Genomic DNA, 23,965 nt, shown 5'->3' on the forward strand with positions numbered 1-23,965 from the left:
TGATGGTCAACAAGTCAGTTAAACACTCAGAACCAGTTTCCTCATCAGTAAACTGGGGGAAATAATAGCTATAGAAAAGTTATTTCCAAGGATGAAGCTAACATGTCAGAGTAAAGAAAGCACTCAGCTGAGCTCTTCCAACATGCCCCTCTAAACAACTTTAAAATAATGCTTTAAATCAAATTTTGGAGTGGCAGAGCTAACAAAAGGTCAGACTCAGCTATTCTTACAGCCCAAGACAATTCAAGAGATGGGAAAGAGAGATCTGTGACATGGGGGTGGAGCCTATTCCAAAACACACATGGATGAAACACTGGTGGTGGTGGGACCAGGTGGTAGCAACAGAATCTTTGGAATCTCTTAAGACAGAAGTGGTAAGGAAACCTGAAAACTGGTCAGAAAGAGATTACAAGGGACTGCTATGCAAGCACTGGACATGGGACAGATGTTGTTTGGCAACATCACTGCCTATACTCACTTCTGGGTCATAGGTCAAAGGCAGAGAGGAGCACTTTCAGTAAAGAGGGAGCAGAAGCCCTGAGGGGCAGTATTGCTTTTGGTCACAAAACAGCAGGGACCCTGAGGAACAGTGTAGATTGGAATCCCAAGATCAGGAGCCCTTACTGTGTAAGAACCAGAGTGCAATGACCATATTTCCTCCCAGATCACACCATCTTGGAAGGACCCAAACTTCCAAATTCTCTGAACTAGTTGTGAAAACAGCAGCATGAAAAAGCCTAAAGCTTTGAAATGAGAAAAACAACAACAAGAACCTGACCATAAAAAGCTACTATGGTGACAGGGAAGATCAAGACACAAACTCAGAAAATAACAATGAAGTCAAAACAGCTACAAGCAATGTCTCAAAGGGGAAAAAATGTGAATTGGACACAAGACCAACAAGAATTCCTGGAAGAGCTAAATAATAATTTTTAAAATCAAATACGAATGGTACAGGAAAATTTAGGTAAAGAAATGAAAGTAAAGGAAGAAAATTATAAAAAGACAACAGCTGAAGAAGTATTGAGGAAAATAGCACCTTAAAAAACAGAAATCGCCAAATGGAAAAAAGGTACAAAATCTCACTGAAGAAAATCATTCCTTAAAAATTAGAATTGAGCAAGTGGAAGCTAATGACCCCCTGAGACATCAAGAAACAATAAAACAAAGTCAAAAGAATGAAAAAGATGAAAGAAAATGTGAACTCTCTTATTAAAAAAGATAACTAACTTAGAAAATAGATCAAGGAGAGATAACTTAAGAATTATAGGATTACTTGAAAGTCATGGTCAAAGAAAGAACTAGACCTCATATTTCAAGAAATTATCAAGGTAAATTGCCCTGATATTCTAGAACTAGAGGATAAGATAGAAATTGAAAGAATCCAATGATGACCACCTGTATTGATTCCAAAATGAAAACTCCCAGGAATATTATAGCTAAATTCCAGAGCTCCCAGGTCAAAGAAAAATACTTCAAGAAGCCAGAAAAAAAAAAACATTTAAATACAATGGAACCACAGTCAGAATCACAAGATTTAGCATCTACCATGTAAAAGTAGCAGAAGGCTTAGAATATGATATTCTGGAAGGAAAAAGAGCTGTGATTACAACGAAAAATAACCTTCTTAGTAAAACTGAGTATACTACTTCAAGGGAAAAAATGAATATTTAATAAAACAGAGCACTTGCAAGCATTCTTGATGAAAAGATGAAAGCTGAACAGAAAATTTAACTTTCAAATGCAAGACTCAAGAGAAGCATAAAAAGGCAAACATGAAAGAGAAATCATCAGGGACTCAATAAGGTTAAACTGTTTATCTTTTTATATGAGAAGATGATCCACATAACAACTTCTAAGAATATTCTCCTTATTAAGGCAGTTAGAATGATTCTACATAGAAAGAGGACACAAGAGTGAATTGATTATGTTGAGATGACATAAAAAATGGATAGGCAAGAAAAAAAGTGGCCCTGAGAGAAGGTGGAAGGGAGAAGAAAAATGGGGAAAATTATCTCACCTAAAATTACAAGAGCAAATAGACAGTAAAACTATATTAGTAGGAGACCTCAACTTTCCCCCCTCAGAGATGGATAAATCTAATCATAAAATAAATAAGAAAAAGGTCAAGGAGATGAATAGAATCTTAGAAAAGTTAGATATGATAGAGTTCTATAGAAAACTGAATGGGAATAGAAAAGAGTAAACCTTTTTTTTTTTACTTTGCTAGGCAATGGGGTTAAGTGATTTGCCCAAGGTCACACAGCTAGTAAGTGTTGCATGTCTGAGGCCGGATTTGAACTCAGGTCCTCCTGACTCCAAAGCTGGAGCTCTATCCACTGTGCCACCTAGTATACCTTTCTCTCAGGTGTACATGGCACCTTAATAACAATTGATCATGTATTAGGGCATAAAAACTTTACAACCAAACGCAGAAAAGCAAACATATTAAATGCACCCTTTTTGGACTATAATGCAATAAAAATTATTCAACAGACAGCCTTGAAAGCATACATTAAAAATTAATTAAAAACTAAACAATCTAATCCTAAAGAATGAGTAAGTCAAAGAACGAATCATAGAAACAATCAATGACTTTATTAAAGAGAATGACAATGATGAGACAACATTCCAAAATTTGTGGGGTAGAGCCAAAACAGTACTAAATGTAAAATGTCAATCTCTAAATGGTTCCATTAAGAAAAATGACAAAGAGGAGTTGCATGCAATGAATTGGGCATGAAACTGTTTAAAAAAAAAAAACTAGAAAAATAACAACTTAAAAATCCCCAATTAAGCACCAAAATGGAAATCCTGAAAATCAAAGGAGAGATCAACAAAATTGAAAGTAAAAAAAATGAACTAATAAATAAAACTAGGAGCTGGTTTTATGAAAAAAAAACAAAAAACAAAATAGATAAACCATTGGTTAATTTTGATTTTAAAGAAGAAAACAAATCACTAGCATCAAAAATCAAAAAGGTGAATGCACCCCAATAAAGATAAAATCAAAGCAATTATTAGAAATTATTTTGCCCAATTATGCCAGTAAAATTGACAATCTATGTGAAACTGGTGAATACTTACAAAAACATAAACTGCCCAAATTAACAGAAGAGGAAATAAAATACTTAAATAACTATCTTAGACAAAGAAATTGAATAAGCCATAAGTGAGCTGCCTAAGAAAAATCCCTAGGACCAGATGGTACAAGTGAATTCTAACAAATAGTTAAGGAACAATTAATCCCAATACTATATAAACTATTTGAAAAAATATGTAAAGAAGTACAATCAAATTCCTTTTATGACACAAATATGGGGGATCAGTGGAATAGATTAGGTACATAATACACAGTAGTAAATGACCATTGTAATCTAGTATTTGAAAAGCCCAAAGATCCAAGGCTTGGGGTAAGAACTCATCATTTGACCCCCCAAAAAATGCTGGGAAAACTGGAAAGCAGCTTGGTAGAACCTAGGCATAGACCAACATCTCGCAGAGTATACCAAGATAATGTCAAAAATGGATAAATGATTTGGAAATTAAGGGTGACATCATAAGTAAATTAGGGGAACATGGAAAAATGTATCTGTCAGATCTATGATAAGGGTTTATGACCAAGCAAGAGACAGAGAGGATCACAGAAAGTAAAATAAGTGATCTTGATTATATGAAATTAAAAACAAACAAACCAATGTAACCAAAATTAGAAGGATAGCAGGAAAAGATCGGGTAAAACAGCTAGTTTCTCTGAGAAAGGCCTCATTTCTCAAATATATAGGGAACTGAGTCAAATTTATTTAAAAATAAAAAGAGCCATTCCCCAGTTGATAAACTGTCAAAAGATATGAACAGGTGGTTTTCAGAAGAAATGAAAGCAATCAATAGTCACATGAAAAAGTACTTTAAATCACTACTGATTAGAGAAATGCTAATTAAAACACCTCTGCGATACCACCTCATACCTATCATATGGGCTAACATGACAGAAAACGAAAATGACAAATACTGGAGGGGACGTGGAGAAAAAATGGGACACTGATGCATTGTTGATGGAGTTATGATTTAGTCGAACCATTCTGGAGAACAATTTGGAGCTATATCCAATGAGCTACAAAAATGCACAAACCCTTCAACCCAGAAATAACATTACTAGTCTGTACCCCAAAGAGATCAAAAGCAAGGGTAGGACCTATTTGTACAAAAATATTTAAGCAGCCTTTTTGTGTGCAGGAAAACAATTGGAAATCCATGGGATGCCCATCATTTGGGGAATTGCTGAACAAGTTGAGGCATATGATTGTAACGGAATACTATTGTGCTGTGAGATGGTTTCAGAAAAACTTGGGAAGATTTTATGGGGACTCATGCCAAATTAAGTGAGCAGAACCAAAGGAGAACACCGTAAACAGTAACAACAACATTCTAAGGATGATCAACTGTGAAAGACTAATTGTTCAGTAGTTTTCAGTCATGTTCGACTCTTCCTGATTCATTTGGGGTTTCCTTGGCAAAGATACTGGAGTAATTTGCCACTTCCTTCTCCAGTTCATTTTACAGATTTGGAAACTGAGGCAAACAGGGTTAAGTGACTTGCCTAGGGTCATACAGCTAGTAAGTGTCTGAGGCTGAATTTGAACTCAAGTCTTCCTGATTCAAGACCCAGCACTGTATCCACTGAGCAGATTAAGACAATGATCCAAGACAATATTCCAAAGCCCCATGATGAAAAAATGCTCTCCACTTCCAGAGAGAGAACTGATTGACTTTGAATGCAGATTGAAGCATAGTTTTTTTAAGCTTTCTATATTTTTATTGGGTTTTTTGTATGTTCTTTTTTTCACAACATGGTCAATATGGAAATGTTTTGCGTTACTTCACATTTATAAGCAATATCAAATTGCTTGCCTTCTCAAAGAGAGGAGAGTGGTAGGAGGGAGGGAGAGAATTTGGAACTCAAAATTTTTAAAAATGCATGTCAAAATGTTTTTACATGTAATTGGAAATATTTAATGCAATAAAAAATATATTTAAAAGAAAAAAGTTATTGTGAGGATCATATGAGATATATGTGAAGTCTTTTGTAAACCAATTGCTATAGAAGTAGTACCCATAATAATAATAATAATAATAATAATTATTATTATTATTATTATTATTATTATTATTATTATGGACCTTGATGTGTTTACATGATTGAATTATTAACTAAAGAATGAAAACATTGCAGAGGTTACTTGTCTTTGAAAAGACAGGTCTTCACATCCCCCAGTGGTTCATTAAGAAATTTGGCTCTAACATTCATATTCTTTTACACGATAATGGAACACAGTAATGAATTTGAAACACAGAATAACAAATTAAAGAGGGACCTTGAGAATTCAATTCAACAGCATATATTAAGTGCCTATCCCATACTTGGAAAAGATTCAAATGAGAATTTTTTTTTTGTATGGCAATTGGGGTTAAGTGACCTGCCCAGGGTCACACAGCTAGTAAGTGTCAAGCATCTAGTCTGAGGCCAGATTTGAACTCAGGTCCTCCTGACTCCATGCCCAATGCTCTATCCACTGCACCACCTAGCTGCCCCTCCACTGAGAATTTTACTGGAAGGATACAACATTTATACAAATAAACACAGCCCGAGGAAAACTAAGGTGGCAGAGGGCACTGACCATTGGGGTGATCCAGTGATGGGGCGATCACAGGAAGTGATACCTGAGCTGAGCCTTGAAGGAAGGAAAGGATTCTTGGAGATGAAGGTGAAGAGCGAATGTATTCTAGGCATGGAGTATGACTTGCATAAATGGAGAGATGGGCTATAGATTATCCAAGTCGGGGAAAAGCTAGAATATAGAATTCAGGAAGAGAAGGAGTGTGAAGATTAGAAAAGTAGCTGGGAATTAGACTGTGAAGAGCTCCAAATGTTAAGCTGGGGAGCTTGTATTTTATCCATTAAGCAATGGAGAGTCACTGATTTTTTTGAGCAGGGGAGTGATACGATCAGACTATGCCTTACTCAGTAAGATTATTTTGACAGACATTTGGAAAAAGAATTAGAAAGCAGAGAACGGCAACAAAAAACCCATTTAGGAGGCAATTGCAGAGTAGCTCTTCCCTATGCATCCTATTCCATCCCCTGTCTCCATGACTGCACAAGTGGTGTTGCACATCTGAAATCTCTACCTCTTAGAATCCCTAACTTCTTTCAGAGCACAGCTCTGGTACCACCTCCTTCACAAGATATTTCCTGAACATCCTCATCACCACCACCATGAAATTCCTTTATATAACTTTCCATTTACTTACATGTTATATCCCTCCCAGCAAAGTATAAACTCCTGGAGGATAACTATTGTTTCTTTTTCCTTTTTTATGTCCCCAGTGCCTCACCTAGTGCTATGCACATAGTAGGCCCTTAATAAGCATGTGTTGAAGTGATTCCAGATGAGAACTGATAAGGGCCTGAACCGACTGGTGGAGAAATGAGATGTAATGCTCTGAGAGATGATATGGAGAGAGATTCCATCAGATTGGGCAAATGATTGCTCATGAGCTTTGGGGGAGGGAGAGGGAATCCAGTAGAGAAAAAAGTCAAAGAGGACTCTAAAGTCATGAAGCATTAGAAGCATCATGGAGTCTCCAAGAGAAACAAGAAAGTTTACAGGAGGAATAAGCTTAGAGGAAAAGAATGGGATCTAGCTTAGGCTCTTCATCCTAAATGTTCCTAAACTACCCCAGACTTGCATGAAACTTGCAAGAAAGGAAATTCTCTATTTTTTTTAGTCCATCCCCAAGATAATGGAGAATTCAGTGCTTTCACCATGTAACAAGTTCTCCAAATTCTATTTATTGGCTATATGAAGATGCTGAGCTGGTGAATGCTAAAATAAGTAGGTTCTCCTAAGACTTTATTCTACCAAGCTAAAATCTGGGGTGCAGCTAGTAATGGAATATAGGCATTCACCAAAAAAATAATGATGGCTCCTCTATTGTCTTTAAGTCCCTGGAATGAAAAGTTGTATTCAGACACACACACACACACACACACACACACACACACACAATTACTAAAGGAGGTATGATTGCAACTTTAAGAATCCTTACTTATAGGCCTAATCAGGAGCACAAGATTTAGAGCCCACCAGCTCTTCTGGCTTACACCACAAGCTTATTTCCTTTTCAGTATCTTTTACAGAATTGCTGCTGTGAAATATGTCCCTGCCATCTTGAATACAAAAGTTCCAAGAACTGATGCTTGAATTGGGATCAGTTGGTTTAATCTCCACCAGCATCACTCTGCCTATGTTTGCCACATGCAAATACCACCCTGCCCCGCCCCAGACCATGACCATAGCTCATCTTTAATTTCATAAGGGGGGGGGAGGCAGAGAGACCGTCTTGAAGGTCAATGAAATACTACTTCAGATGTTCCTCCAAACATCTGAAAGAATGTTCTGGCCATAAGACAGAATCCCTTTTGCTCAAAATATTTAATAAAATCACCTCAGCTGGACCCCACTAGATGTTATCAGGCTTGATGACAATAAAGGTACACTCAGCAGCTCAGACAGAAGATAGAGAAGCTGTTGCTGAAGCCAATAGAGCCTGTACTCTAAACAATTATAATATTACATACATATTTAAAACAGGTTATGTAGTATAGTAGATGGAGAGCCTGTCTCACAGCCAGGAAGACCTGGGTCCAAGTCTCACCACTAAGACTAGCTGTGTGACCCTGGACAAGTCACTGAAATCCTCATTCCCTACTTCACTCTAAAGACTCTAACACTCAGCATCCTTTAGTAAAAGGAGTTTCTTCAGAGGGGGTATCTGCTACATCTGTGAAATCATACTGCAAGTCCTTATCCTTGTCCCTTTATTTTTGATATTGATATCTTTTGTTTGTCCTTTTACCCCCCCTTCCAGAAAGTCACCCCTTATAACAAAGACCTTTAAGAGAAATAAAAAAAAATAATAAATTCAGCAAAACTAATCAAAACATTGAAAAAAAACCCTGATGTTCCACGCAGTGTTCCACACCAGCAGATCCCTTACCTCGACAACAAAGGGGGAAAAGACATCTTCTATTTCTTCTCTGAGGCCACTTTGAGGTCCCTCTGCCCACTTTTTGCTCTGATTCCAAGGTAAGCCATAATCTCTGTCTTTTATGGATGGGCAGCACTTAGCACAGGGACTGGCACATAGTAGGAGCTTCATAAATGTTGGTTGATTGGTGTGGAATCAGAGGCTCAGGGAGTTTTAATAACTTGTCCTAAGGTCACAACGCTAGAGTGTTATAGAATCAAGACTTGAATGCTAATACATGAACAGAAATTGGCACCTAAATAGTGCTTTAAAGTTTACAAAGAACTTTATATCCATTATCTTATTGATCTTCACAATAACCCTGAAAGGCAAGGAAAGGAGCTATTTATTCACTACATTTGCAAAGGAAGAAACTGAGGTTAAATGATTTGCCTGCAATAACACAATTAATAAATGACCACGACAGGATTTGAACTCTGGTCTTCTGGATTTCCTTAACCAGTGCTCCATCTAGCTACTCCACCCAAAAATTCTTCTCTGGAACTGAATAGAAGGCTTAGGTGTGGGCTGGGCAGGGTAAAACACCACAGCACCATCACCTCTCCAGGACTACATGACACACAGACAAAAGCATAAAGGATCTAAGATTCTGCCAGCATGGGGAACTCTAAGGATCAAATATTTGTATAATATATTTGTATATAAAATATAATAATATTTGTATAACATAATATATAATAAATATATAAACACAATAAATACATCATATTTGTAAAGCACGTAGTACATAATAGAAGCTACACAAATGCTTATTCCCTTTTTCCCCCCACTCCCCCAAATAAAGATGAAGACTCTCATCTATTAGGACTTAGTAGATAAGACCTAGATGTTTGCCTGAGGCACACAGAGGTTAGATAACTCGCCCAGAGTCATAGAGCAAATCAGTACTAAAGATTAGATGTAAACCCGGATCTTCCTGACCATTACTCTAAGCACTGCTACTGCTGCCTCTATATTATCCAAGACAACACACCTCTCATATGGCAGCCTAAGATCACGTTAGTTCTCTAGGCTTCCATGTCACACTTGTGACTCATATTGAGCCTACAGTATGTGAAAAGATCCAAATATAGTTTTCAGATGAATTCAACTCCATCTTTGAAAGTGCAAAACTTTTTGATTTCTCCCCACTGAATTTCATCTTAGATTGTATCCAATGTTCTAGTCCCTCTGATACCCAACATTTTATTTAACCCTCCTAGCTTTGTGTCATCTGCAGATTCAATAAGAATGCCTTCTATGTCTTTATCCATCTCACATCTAAAATTTAAAACCAAGTGCTCAGCTGTCCTTCCCTTTCTTCTGTGTCTCTTCCAACTCTTCATATTGTTCAGGATTCTCTGCCTCTTTAGATTCCTTTTCTTCTTCATTTTTGCATTGAAACATCACTACAAATTTTAAATAAGAAACTTTCACTCTCCCTAATAACATAGAAAGTAAAGGAGCTCCTTTAACCCCTCTATTAGGAGAAACACCAAAACACGCTTTAAATATAGGTAACAATTATTTGGCCAAGGCAGAAAGCCAATATTGCATATTCCGTGCAGGTCATTGCAGAATTGATCCTTTTTCCCCAAACTTTCTGTAAGTGAAAACCTTGGCTGTGACTCTTTTAACAGCTCTTGTGCTTAATTCCTGAAGAGGAAAAAGTCTCTGTTCTGGAATCTTAAGTGCCACTCTTATTTCTCCCTCTTTGTTGTTAGCTACTTTCTTGCCTAAAACCAAAGAAATTACCTGGTCCTCTTAGCCTAGCTGATCTCCAATCTCTGACTTCCTGTCTTGCCCTAGGGAACTTGCCTGTTCTTCCATTATTAATTGACTATACCCCTGGCAAACCTCCAGCAACAGCATCTTTCATGCTACTCTGTCTTAACTAGAGTGATGGTCTTGGTCTATCTTCATTCTTGTCTCATACAAGCTCTTGTATGAGAAGTTCCAGGAAAGATCTTTTTTTTAAAAAATCCATAAAACCCATGTTATCCATGTAGCAATGCACATGTGAGCTAGATAAAACAAACTTCAATTAAGGGGGGTTAGGCAGTAGCTTTGGCTGTGGTAAGCACTGAAAGCTTCTACCTATCAATCTAAAAGATAATGTTGCCCATAGCTAGTAACTTTCCTTGATAATGGGAGGAGAATATGGGGAAAAGTATAGCTTGAAGATGGGATGGACAAAATTAGGCATTTTTCCAGTTCCATCTAAATAGAGTTGTCAGGAACCACCCTGCCTTCTGATCTTCCCTCCAAGTAGACACTTTCTCTTGCCCCTACTTGTGAGTTCAGATCTATCCACATTCTGAGCCAAGTTCCTGCCCATGGCTGAAAGTATCTAAAGAGACCCTAGGTTAGTATTAAGCTCCCTTCTGGATGCTAGGGCCAAATATCTGCTATAAATTGTTCTTGCCTTAGCCCTAGTTGCTAATTTACTTTCTTGGGTTTTTTTTCTTGTCTTGCCCTGACACATGTTTTGACCTCCTGATTTAATTAAATTCAACAAAGATTTATTAAGTACCTATCATGTGCCATATATTTAGATTTTTAAAACCAGTCATTGACCTGATACTCATAGATATTATAATTTAATGGGCAAAGACAAGTATGCCAATAAATATATCCAGTGAAGAGTGCAAGAATTACACAGTAGGGATGCTAGGGAAAGTGTTATGAGAAATTTGAGGAAGAATAGACCACTTTTACCTAGGAGAAGGGGAAAGGAAGAAGTGAAGAAACACCACTTTATGCACCACAGATTCTGTATTTTTTATTTCATTCAATTGTTAGCCATCCTACTACATTTGCTATTCCCTATTAGATTTTAGTTGAGATTTGAAGAAGCCAGGGAAGCAGAAGATGGACATAAAAGGGAAGAACATTCCATACAAGGGGCGCAGCCAGTGAAGATGCAAAGGGGTTTGGGAGATAGAGTGTCTTGTGCAAGGAACAGCGAGGAAATCAGTGTCACTGGATCATGGCTTATGCAGAAGACTGGAAAGGTAAGAAGGGACCAGGTCTTGAAGGGCTTTAAAAGTCAAAAATGGAATCATATCTGGTCCTGGAAGCAACAGGGGAGCCACTGAGATTTACTGAGTACAGGGGTGAAACATGAAGACTTTCAATTTAGAAAGGTCACTTTGCAAGTGAAGAATTGAGATTGACACTGATGTTGTGAGCCTGTGTGACCAGTAGAATGGTGTTATCCTCAACAATAACAGGAAAGTTTGGAAAGGGGGGAATTTTAGAGGGAAAGGCTATGAGTTTTTCTCTGTACATGTTGAATTCAAGGTACCTACAGGACATCTAGTTTGAGATGTCCAATGGGCATTTAGTGACATGGAAATGGAAGTCAGGAGAAAGAATAAATAAATCTCAGAATCCTCTACAAAGAGATGATAATTGAACCCATGAGATCTGATGAGATTACAAAGTGAATAGTATAGAGAAAGAGAAGAAGGCCCAGGACAGATCCTTGGAGGATATCCATAATTGATGGGCATGATTTGGAAGATCTAGCAAAGGAGCAGTCATAATAAATAATTAATGTACTTTTTCTTAGAGATTCTGGTTTATCGATAAAGCAACTCTCAAGAACAAAGCTTAGAATATATCCAATATTTGCCAACTAACTTTGCTGTGATCTCTAAGTTACACACCTCAAAAATAAAAAATACATCCTAAGTGCCCCTTTGGGATGAAATAAAAATTGACATATAAGTAAGATGAAGTATTAGGAGTGCTTGCTAAGTCACTACATTCATCTCTACTAACACATATATAGTGTTAAAACTATACTAACAAGCATTTTAAGTACATCATAATTATCACCTCGTTTGGTCCTCACAACAACCCTGGGAGGTAGGTGCTATTGTATCCTCATTTTACAGATGAGGAAACTGAGGCAAACAGAGGTTAAGTGACTTGCCCATGTCATGCAGCTAGAAAATTTCTAAAGCTAGATTTGAACTCAGATCTTCCTGACTCCAGGCCTGATCCTATAGCCACTGAGCCACCTACCTGACCCAATCTATCTCTTTTAAGTCTTGTTTCTCAAAAATCATGCCAGAGGGGCCCATCACAGGTTACCCCAAAGCAGAGAGATTAACAGACATTAAGTCAAGAGCAAAAGTGGAACTGGGAGGTGTTTGGATGCATCAGTCTAGAAACCATTAACACAGTAAGACAAAATTATCCACTCAAGCTGTATCTACACTCTCTCTTTTGCACTGTGCACTATTTGGACAAGTGTTATAGAGCATGGAACATTATGTTTTTATTTGCTTTGGGAATCGATACAAATCATTATGGCAGAAAATACCAGCATGTGTACCGAACACATATTCATTAAATAGATTTGGAAAATTGGAAAAAACAATTGGAATCTTCCACTTCAGACTAAGAGAAATAAGCAACATGAATGCTTTGGCTACATCACAAGCTAAATGATCACAAAAGCACAGTGTGTGTATTAGTACACAGGGACACGTAAGTCCAGATAGAAGCTGGAGATGTAATCCTGAGGCATGCTGAAACACAAGTTTCTATCGTCTGGGAACCACACAGTTAGTAACAACAATGAACAAAAGGCTACAGAAAAGGAAAATAAAGATTATAACCACAGCAAATCATTTTCCTATCTCTGGTGTATGCTCATGTGGACATTGCATGCATACATTGGATTCCTTTTAGGGTAAATTGTAACCGTGAGGATTTGAATGCCTAAAAGGTAATTTTAAATGTTTTATTAAAAACTTAACATTAAATATCAATGCAAACAATTGAACTTCAGTAATTATTTGCATTTGAATTAACTTCACATCAAGTATCACCAGAAGCAAACATAAGAAGTGAGAGATCGTGTAGCGCTGAGGACAGAGTAAGCTTCCCACCTCCGACACAAAGCGGCCAAGAGACCTCAAGCAGAGGGTGTCCAGGAAACTCTCCAAGAGCATAAGTTCAAAAGCAAGCATTGATCTGCATTGGTAAATGGCATTTCCTCCCCCGGAGTTCCTTTTGTCAGTTACATCCAAGTCTTTATGACTCCATTTGGGGCTTTCTTGGCAGAGATACTGGAGTAGCTTGCCATTTCCTTCTCCAGCTCAATTTACAGGTCAGGGAACTGAGGCAAAAAGTGACTTGCCCAGAGTCACACTGCTGGTAAATGTCTGAAGCCAAATTTGAACTCAGAAAGAGGAGTCTTCTTGACTCCTGGCCTAGAATTCTATCCACCGCACCACCTAGTGCCCTAGGAGTTCCCTACGTTAATGAAATCCCATCTGCAATGTGCATGCATGCATATTCATACACACATATATGTGTGTATTTATGTATTTGTATTTATGTCTGTATGTATATGTACATACACATACAACATATATATATGTGTATGTGTGTTCTATACTAAAGATTAGCAGACATTTAAGGGCTTTGGGGGCCCATTAAGGAATACAGGGAGCTACTAGAAACTAGAAGATTTGGTATAGACACAGCCCAAGAGCAGACAATCAGACTTTTATAGCCAAGTGCTCACAGGTAATGAAAACATTTAAGAGCCTGGATGTCTCATTATAGTTATATTTGTCCCAGCAATCCACAGGTGAAAAATAGAATGCTGTCCACAAATTTGTGTCCAAAGATATTTATCACTATGCTCTTTCTTTCTTTTTCCATCTACTTCTCTCATGGAGAGGGTCTGTGCCAGGGAACTCTGGCATAATGGCAAAAGCACTGGCTCAGGTGTCAGAAAACCTGGTCTAAAACTTAGTTCCCCTACTTATTACCTAGATGATGTTGCACAAATCCCTTCCCTTCTTTGGGCTTAAATTTTCTATAAAATTAGAAAGCTAAACTTAATGATTGTAAAGGTCAATTCCAGCTTTAAGTTCTACAATCCTCAGCTCAGACTAAGAGAGATAGAACAGAATCATCGGGCTGATTGTTTTATTTTTATTAAAAAGCATATATTTCCAGAGGACAAAATGTTATACTTCAAAAATCTCTGCATTTGCTTATCTAGGTCAATTTAGTTCATTTCCAATACTTCAACTATTATGAAAACCACTCTCAATTGTTTACATTACACTGAAAGTTACTCTGCTCTCAGTAATAAAAATCCTGGTTATTAATAAAAGATTCAATCAGAGAAGATGCAATAAGAGATGAAAATAATGAATCTTGGCTTCCCATTGAAGCTATACCTCTGACTGGACACCAATGTGGCTTCCCACTGTCAACTGTCCAAAATAAACGTGCTAGAATACAAGATACACAGAACAACTTTATAAACTTCACTCACACCTAGGCTCACTCTCTGGACTTCATCTCATCCTCTGAACCACCAGTTTCCACTATGAAAAAATAACTACCCTGAGGCTCTGTTCCTTCCTCAGGAAAAACTGGTGGCTCTCTTACATAAGACCACAATTTTAGAAAGAACCCCAGCCATGCTTCACCTCACTCATACCAGAATTCACCCCTCTTCTTCCTCCAATTTCTTCTTCTTTTCTCCCTCTTCCTCCTCCTTTTCCTTAACTCCTTTCTTCCTAGCAGGTACCGCCCTCCTCCATTCCCCAACCCACCCCTCCCCATGTGATAGCTATTCCATTGTCTTCCCTCATTAGAATGTAAACTTTTTGAGAGTAGAGACTGACTTTGTGCAGTATCTGGTCCATAGTAAGCACTTAAATGCTCTATCTACCTGCATTTATATTACCTATCATTTAGTTATGTAACTACCTAAGTTACTTTCTAATGGAAAATATTAAGCTCAAAATTACCTCAGTGGGAATTATCCCAGAGTTCTTTAATATATTTTTCTGTGATCAAGGACTTTAGATAGGCATTTTAAAATCCATATTTGAAGTAATGTAGAGAGAGAATACTTACCCACACTTTGAGCATTCACTCATTTAATTTTCTATTATACATATGATATCTAGCAATAAGAAATTGCAGCCAAAATTCTAACCTTACTAAAATACTAGTGGAAGTCTAATTGAGTTTACTGCTCTATCTTCAGCCTTTTTTTTTTAACATTTGGATGTCAGAAATAAAACACAATTATTGGAAGCAAGAAAAGCTGGATTCTTTCAGTGCCCATAGTACTGCTCCTTGTAAAGGTGAGAGTTATCTTGAAAAGGTGCATGAACTCCTTCAGACAATTAAGGAGTGATTCATAAGTTACTACATCAGTTGACTCAATATGCTCCTCCTGACCTAAAGAGTGCGCATAGCTTTCCAAGGCATCCAACACAACTACAGCCTGTGAAAAAGTAATGTGGTGCCTGAAAAATGGTGTTGCATTTGGAGTAGGAAGAACTGGGTTTAAATCCTAGCTCTATGTTTTATCCTTGTGTCTTTTGGCAACTCATAATCTCTCTGGGCTTCAATTTGCTTATTTGCAAAATGATGGGAGTAGAAGGGCAGCCAGGTGGCACAGTGGATAGATCACTAGCGCTGAAGTCAGGAGGACCTGAGTTCAAATCTGACCTCAGACTACTACCTGTGTGACCCTGGGCAAGTCACTTAACCCCAGTTGGCTAAAAAAAAAAAATGATGGGAGTAGACTAGATAACTCCAAAAGTCCCTAAATCTAGGATCCTAAGTCTTCTGTGAAGAATATTTGTTCAGTAACTGTCAATCTCAGCTTTTACTCAGGATTTCCTGCTGTTAAAAATAAAAAAGATGCAACTTTATTAGAAACATGCTCCTCATTTTTAGACAAACATATTTATAAAAATAAAAGCCAAGAAGCTCTTCTTCATTGTGAAATACCCTTATAAAATTAATTTTAAATCATTGTTTCTGTGACAAAATGAGGTGTCTCCAAAATTTCTTAAACATATGGTATCCATTCTGCATTGTGATCCATTTTTCCTATCGTTGTTACATACACATTTGAAACTTTCTACATATATTTATGTTATGCCATAAGAAGAATATACAAGTGCAGTATTGATATATGGCTATCTTTCTCAATAACACTATTCGAAAGTCAGTACAACAGAAAAGCATATTTTCCAGGAGCATATCAATCAACAAAGTTAACAAATACATCTTTTGACACTTCCCATGACGTCTATTTATCCTGCCTAACAACGATGGCGAGATGTACACACAGCACTCTCATTTGTGCTCAAGCTACATGAACAAGGAATACTTTGTTTACGCCACATTTGACACCTTACACTCAAATCTCTCAAGGTGCAAAATTTAAAAGATTATGTTTGTAAATTATAGAAAAGCCTTCTGACATGAACATATGTGCTCCTGTTGCTAAAACACGGACCAAGTGATTTTCCTCCCTATTTAAGCTGGTGTTGAAAAGCCTAGAGAACTGTTCTCTCAAGTTATTAACCTCTGAAAACATTAGAGTAGTGATGAAAATACTGACAGATCTGTAATAGAGTCTCAATCTGGCAATGTCAGATGGACTCATTTTTTTCTTGTTTTTACCTAAGAACATTTTTCCTTTCTGCTTGAATTATACATTAGCTTTCAATCATTATATTACACCACAAATAAAATAATGGGCAGTGAGCATGGGGAAAACAGAGAAAGGAGACGTTCATATTTCTTCTTTAATAAATCTTTCTCTAGGTTAAAATCAGGGCCTGGATGCTTTAACACATGTATAAAAATATAGAGGAACAGGAAATTGTTTAAAAACAATTCTACACCCTTCTATATTTACTTTCAAGAAGTGGGTAGGGAAGTAGCAAAAAAAAAACTGCAAAATTGTTAGGAGTTTACAGGTTGGGAGGAAGAAAATTGGAAAATCCAATGCTACTTACCATTCTTGCACCAGCTGGTTAAGATTTAGCTTTCAGAGAATGCCAAAGTCAAAGTCTGAGTTCCAGCATAGTCAGTCATCAAGAATGGACTCTTTACTACAAGAAAAGAGTATTTCATAAATCTGTGATCTTCTTCCACGACTGCATAGGCAGCTTTACAAGTTGTTGTGGCTCAAAAATAAAAAAAATCACCTGGTGAGCAACTTAGTGATAATGAGAGTCTAAGAATTTAACTAGACCAGTACTCATTAGACAAATGTGTCAACCTAAATTTGAAGCCCTTCCAGCCTAGTAAAACCTAACTGTAGGAGAACTCATGCTTTGCTTCAGAAACTCGGGGTCACCTCCACCCCACAATGCAGCATTGAAGAAAGACGTTAGTGGGAGATTTCAAAACTAATAAATAATATTTCATTCTCCCACTCGTGTTGGATTAAGAATGGAAACCACTTTACTTTTGAAACACACTGCACACAATTTTTAGCTTTGTGGAAACTAAATATCATTGCCAGCAGACAACACTCTAAAAAATAAAATAAAGAAACGTAGCTAAGCTTGAAGTGAAAGACCCACACAGTCTACATACCCATTACAGTGAACCAAAAAATTCCCTAGACAACAATGGTAGTAGCTGTCCACGTTTCCAGTGCTGAAGTCAGTATTCTGAAAAGCTCCTGAATAGATCTCCTTTTTAATTCCCCACCCCCACTCTCACAAATATTATGCTATCCATCATTCTGGAGAAATACAGGCACTGGAGAGTCAACATCCTCCCTCTTGCTTCCCTACTTCCCTATGAGACAGGAGATTCGTTTTTCCTCCTCTGACTTCCAGGCATTTCTTAGCTCTGCCTGTCTGCTCGGCTAGATGTACCTCTGTCAATTTGAGTGCGTCGTCACCCCTTGCAACCTGAAAAGGATTATTGGCTCTGAGAAGCATTCACCGTAACTTCTCTAGCTGTTATGGGCTTGGTGGAGTGGTGCTAAACCTATCCACCCTTTACGGGAGGGATTTCAAGCTCTCAGCAGACTCTGCTGAGCAAACCCAGTCTTGTAAAGGTGAAGCGAGGGCTCTCAGTTGCCCTGATGAAAAGGAATCTGACAGTGAAACTCAGAATGCAGACCTCCGTGAAGGCAAAAACCGAATCAAGCTGGTCCCCCCTACATCCCCTGCTCAGCCATTCTCTTCTAGTTCATCATCTGTACGAGGTGAAATAGGCAGCATGTGAAAGGTGAAATCATCTGGGTTTTAAAAATGTGTCCTCTCCATCGCTATCATTTTCTTAGTGTGACTAATGTCAAGGGAACTCTCTGGCTCCTTTTAGGGTCGACCAGGGGAGAGTAGGGTGAAAGGACATCAGAGTATTTCCCAGGCCAGGAAGTAAGTTTTTTTATTAGATTGGGCAACATGTATCATTCAATTATTACTGTACACTGATTTCCTATCACATCTAAATTAGATGATCAGCAGTACTACTCTGGGGGGTCGGGAGGAGAAATAAAGAGAAAATGTACAGAATTAGTGGGGGGAATATTGGGGTTTGGGAGAACAATATTTTTCTGTTTCCTTCTTAAGGATGTTTATTATCAATGTGATCCTGACAGCTCAAAATTGCTAAGTGCTCAAATTCTTAAAAATAATTAATTCTTCCTTTATTAAAAGAATCATATTGGAAAATAACTTTTATCATTTTAATTTAATATGCCAGAATACAAATGCCAGCTGATCTAATTCTCAAACATAGAATGCATCCCGAATAATGATAACTAATCATATATGAGTACATATGTTTAGTGATCGCATTAACATCTGTGAGTACCTATATTCATATAAACAGAGATATCAACAACTCCTAACCATTGGAGGGGGTGGGGGCAAGGAGTGGGACTGGGCAATGACTTGCTTTGTTTAAATGGCCTTATGAGGTGATATGTATGTATGTATGTATGTATGTGTATATACACACACACACACATATATACATACACACACATACATATTTTATCCATCTAGATTGAAATCACCTTACCCTGTAGGCAGCTTCTGCTGAACATAGCAGAAAGTACTATTCTGTGTGCCAACAATGACCATTAACATGCTTCTCAGCAAAAGAAATTTGTCTTTTTCTCCTTGTTATCTACATATGTGACTTGGGTGCTCAGGTAGTTTCAAGTCAATTTCATGTCCTGACTGCAGATGCTAGGCTTGTCCCAGACACCTGGAATGTGTGATTTTTACAGAGAGACCCACTAAGATCCAATAAGCTTTGAGTTCATCTTCAGTTGGGGCCTAAGGGGCTATAAAAGGCACCCATTTTTGTTTTTGTTGTTCCTTTTACCAAAAGTCTCCCCTGCCTATCCATGTTCACCTTCTTCCCGCCACCCCATACTCAGCCCCTAAATGTGCAGTTGTCCACAGAAGCTGTAGGTAATCAGACCAGAAATCAGTGGCATAGGCAAAGAAGTCCCATTGTTCCCAACCGCTGTTTGGAAATTAAGATATTTTACAGAGAGAACATAGTGAACAAAACTACCTGTCAACTCCTTCCATGTGCCTGAATTAGATTGTTAGATTCTGGAAAGGATTTGACTTCTGAGGAGGATTATAATTAAGCAAACACATTGAGATATTCAGCTATTTAAGTGGTATAAGTCACTTCAATGTTAGCTGTATAAGTAGCTGAACACTGCTTGGCATTTTTATTCTTTTAAATTTGTGTAACATTTTGCTTAGTAAAAATATGACAACATTACTCAGAAGATCAAAGTCATCATCATAATCATTAAGTTTTCAAAATGATTTTTAATGCTGCTTCCAATATTAGGTATGAATGATCATAGGACCACAGATGTAGAGGTGAGAGAGATGTTAAGAGGATATTTATTCCAACTTTCTGATTTTACAGAGGAGGAAACAGGCCCAAAGAAATTAAATTAATTAATCTTATTTTAATTTTTTTCAATTAGCAAAAATCTTTCTTTTCTCCTTTCCACCTACTTTGGCCCATCCCAAAGAAATAGTGGAACAAAACAAATTTCCACATTGTCTATGTCAAAAAAAGAAACTCTCTCACTTTGCACTGTGAGTCTTTCATCTCTCTATCAGGAGATGGGTAGTACAATTCATCATTAGTCCTCTGGAACAATGGTTGGTCATTACCCTGATCAGAGTTCCTAAGTCTTTCTAAGTGATTTGACTTTACAATGTTGTTGGTTTTGTATAAATGAAGTTCTCTTCACTTCACTCTGAATCAGTTCATATGAGTCTTCTCAACTATTTCCCTCATCATCTAACAGCACAATAGTATTCCAACATTTTTATATATTATAACTCGTTCAGGCATTTCCCATTTGATGGGCACCCCTTCACTTTCCAATTCTTGGCCACCACAAAAAGTGCTATAAATATTTTTGTATATACTTAAAGTTTGTTTTGCTTAATGCAATCCCTCCCTTAATCTAATCTCCACAGAATTCTCTCTTCTCCCTTTTCCCTCCTACTTTCCTGTTAAATGAAGTTTATTTCTGTGCTCAACTTTATATGTGTGCACATATTCTTCCTTCCTTCCTTCGAGAGTTCAGCTGAGAGTAAGGTTCAAGAATCAGCTGCTCCCCCTTCTCTCCTAGGTGACATAGACTTCTACTTGCATACCCCAATTATTTGAGATAATTTTCCTTAACTTCCATCTCCCTTTCCCCTACCAGTATAGCTCTCTTCCCCTCTTTTCCATTCTTTTTTGTACATTTTCTCTGGCTGTCCTTCATGCCCAGAATTCTTTTCCCCTTTTTTCCTTCTGGCTTCTCTAATTTCCCTCAAATTTAAGCTAAAATTTCACCTTCTACATGAAGCCTTTTCTGGTACCCCTTTAATACTAGTGACCTCCTCATGATCCTTTTCAATTTGTTAGATATAGATATATATAGATAGATAGATAGATAGATAGATATACAGATATATATATATACATACACATGGATATATATATATGTGTTATTTGTAAATAATCTTCAGTTTATGCCATATATATCTTGTTTGTCCATATTATTTGTATGTTGTGACCTCTGTGAAACTGTAATATCCTTGAGGGCGGAGACAGTTTTTACCTTTCTTCATATCCTTCATATCACTTAGCGTAGTACCTGGCACATAACAGTTACTTAATAAATTCTTGTTGATTTGAACCCTTACTACCCGAGTGACCTTGGGTAGGTCATAACCTCTGTTTCCTCAAATGTAAAAAGAGATTGCCTATGTTACTGACCTCAAAGGATTGTAGTGAAGCTTGAATGAGAATTAGGCAAAGTGTTTTACAAACCTCTTATCTATGTAAAAATGTCAATTTCTTTTATCATACGAATGCTGGGATTCATTAGTAATAGCATATCTTCTCCATCTATTTTTCTTTGTTTTCTATTTGAAATACAATTTTTATTAGGATCTACATTTAAAGGGACTGGGAATGACAGTAACAAGCAAGATTCACCACAAAATCATGCAACAATCTTAGGGTTGAAACTGGAGAACTAAATATGTAGGTCTAAAATATGAATTATACTGTTAACCCTAAAACCCCATTCATCTCCTTCAGCATCCCAAAAATTGAGCATATGGCCTTCTCAGCTATACAACAAAGTGGCAAACACACTAAACCACTGATATCACAAGACAATTGCCTATAAAACTTGACTGCTGCCTCTGGACTCTAGTTTCATCCCGTAAAGGTCATCATCTTGATCAAAGAGCACAGTAGTCTGAGCAATCCATAAGCCCTGTTCACTCTATGTTGCCAGGACTGGGTTCATGACAATCTCTAAAGATTCAAGAGCAGACATGGCAACAAATTTCAAATTAAGGTCTTCAGTAAATTTTCTAGCAAGCCAAAAGAAGGTTTCTTAAAGTTGTAATTACTTTTGGCTGAAATATTGTAGAGTTAAATATTCTTCCTTCTGTGAAAGACAACAGAGTTCACCTTGACTTTTATTGTCCTTAATATCCACCTTGTTGTCACACAACATCATAATGATGTTTTCACATAATAGATTTTTTTATGCCAGTTAAGTTCTTGTAATTCTCAACGTCACATCAAACATTATAATTACATACTGAACTTGGGTGTCATAACCATCTCACAGACCATAAAATTTATTTTGGCCAGCTATATCCCCTTATACTGAATTTAATAGAACTTTTGTTAGTATGGAACACAGGGAGATGATGGCTACGCAGTTCTAAAATTCACCAGTCGAGTGACATTCTACAAATGTGGATTTTTTTTCTCCAGTACCATCACCACCAACATCATACAAGTTTTAACTGAAATTGGGATTTTCCTTAGTCAACCATCATGATGGTTCTTTGAGAAGCACCTTCATCTCCACATGTCTTTTCTCTATCCATCCTTAAGAGGAAAATTAAATTATGAAACTCAACCTTTTTTACTCGACTTGTGATTATACTGATATTTGAACTCTCTAACAAGGATACTTTCTCTACCAATTCATATTGGCATCTCTTATACAACTTAAGGAATTGTCTATTGCACTCAGAGCTTAAGTTGACTTATTGGGATCACCCAGAGAATATTTTAGAGGTGGGACTTTAAATCCAGGTCTTCAAAATTCTTAAGGCCAAGTTTTCTATCCACTACATCTACGTTACAGAGATTGATGATACAGTTATAGATGATTATACTAGATAACCTCTGAGGTCCCTCCTGCCTCTGAAATTCTATGATTACAGGAAATGATAATTGTATCAATAGTGAATATAGGTGGAAATCACAGCAATCCTTTTGACTTTGCCTTCTAAAATTATTCTTTTCAAGAGAACAAGAACCCTCATTGACTGTCTTGATATATTTCCTTCACATTGTTTATGATAGTCCTACTAATTGCAGCAATTCATCATAGAAAGTTTTCTTCACTGTTCATATGGCTTTTCAGAAAGAACAATGAATTTGAAGTCAGGAAATCTAGGTCCTATTTCAAGAGTTGCTACTAGATGTCTTTGACACCTTGGAAAATTTATAACCTCTTGGATACTGTTTTCTTCATTTGTTAAATAAATGGGGTGAAATGAAAGATTATTGTATGTTGTTAGTTATGATGTGGAAATATTATTATGTCCATTTTGCAGTTAGACACTTTTTAGTTTGACCTCTAGAGGGCGAGCCCTCCCAATTTTAAAATTAAAGGGTTCCAAGCTCATCCTCTAATATTGGAAAGAATTTCAACTTAGTCTATAGTCAAGAATATGAACATAGACAGAAGAGGGAGGTTAGAGCTCCTTTATCAAAGAGTGTGACATAATTAAGTACTATATTTTGGCAAAACAGTAGAATTTTTCAGAATTATTATGTAAATCCACAGAGTATGTTTCCATTGTTGTTCAGTTTTGTACAATTCTTCCTGACCCCATTTGGGCTTTTCTTGGCAAAGATGCTGGAGTGATTTGCCATTTTCTTCTCCATCTCATTTTACAGATGAAGAACTGAGACAAACAGGGTTAAGTGATTTGCCAGGGTCCCACACCTTAATGTCTGAGGTAAGATTTGAACACAGGAAGATGAGTCTTCCTGACTTCTGACTGGGTCCTCTATCCACTTCAACACCTAGCCACTACCCTTCTATTAAATATCTTTAAAAAACAGTTCAAGATCATTTGCATAATTCTGTGGTAATATAATTCATTATTTTACATCTCTCTCTCTCTCTCTCTCTCTCTCTCTCTCTCTCTCTCTCTCTCTCTCTCTCTCTCTCTCTCTCTCTCTCTCTCTCTCTCTCTCTCTCTCTCTCTCTCTCTCTCTCTGTTTTAATAGGATGCTTTAGATCAGACACAAACGAAGCATGTATGGTGAAATGTCTACTGGCCCAGGAGCCAGAAGACCATGATTCAAGTTGCTCTTTGTCTTAAATAGCTATATAACCTTGAGCAAATAACAATATTCTTGGACTTGCATTATCATCTATAAAATAAAGGGATTGACCTAGATACACTCTAAGGTTCATTCCAGTTCTAAAAATGCACTAATCTTCCTCATATAATATTTAATTTTTGACAAGATAGCT

The 23,965-nt window shown here is 37.2% G+C and overlaps 1 pseudogene; it reads right to left on the reverse strand.

Annotated features, from left to right (window-relative positions):
* Positions 1-21,571: 21,571 nt before the first annotated feature.
* Positions 21,572-23,965, reverse strand: part of LOC110200248 (GTP-binding nuclear protein Ran-like) — a 62,535-nt pseudogene continuing 60,141 nt past the window's right edge.

Source organism: Phascolarctos cinereus, unplaced genomic scaffold (assembly GCF_003287225.1).
Source record: "Phascolarctos cinereus isolate Bilbo 61053 unplaced genomic scaffold, phaCin_HiC Scaffold_7;HRSCAF=346, whole genome shotgun sequence".
Taxonomy (NCBI): domain Eukaryota; kingdom Metazoa; phylum Chordata; class Mammalia; order Diprotodontia; family Phascolarctidae; genus Phascolarctos; species Phascolarctos cinereus.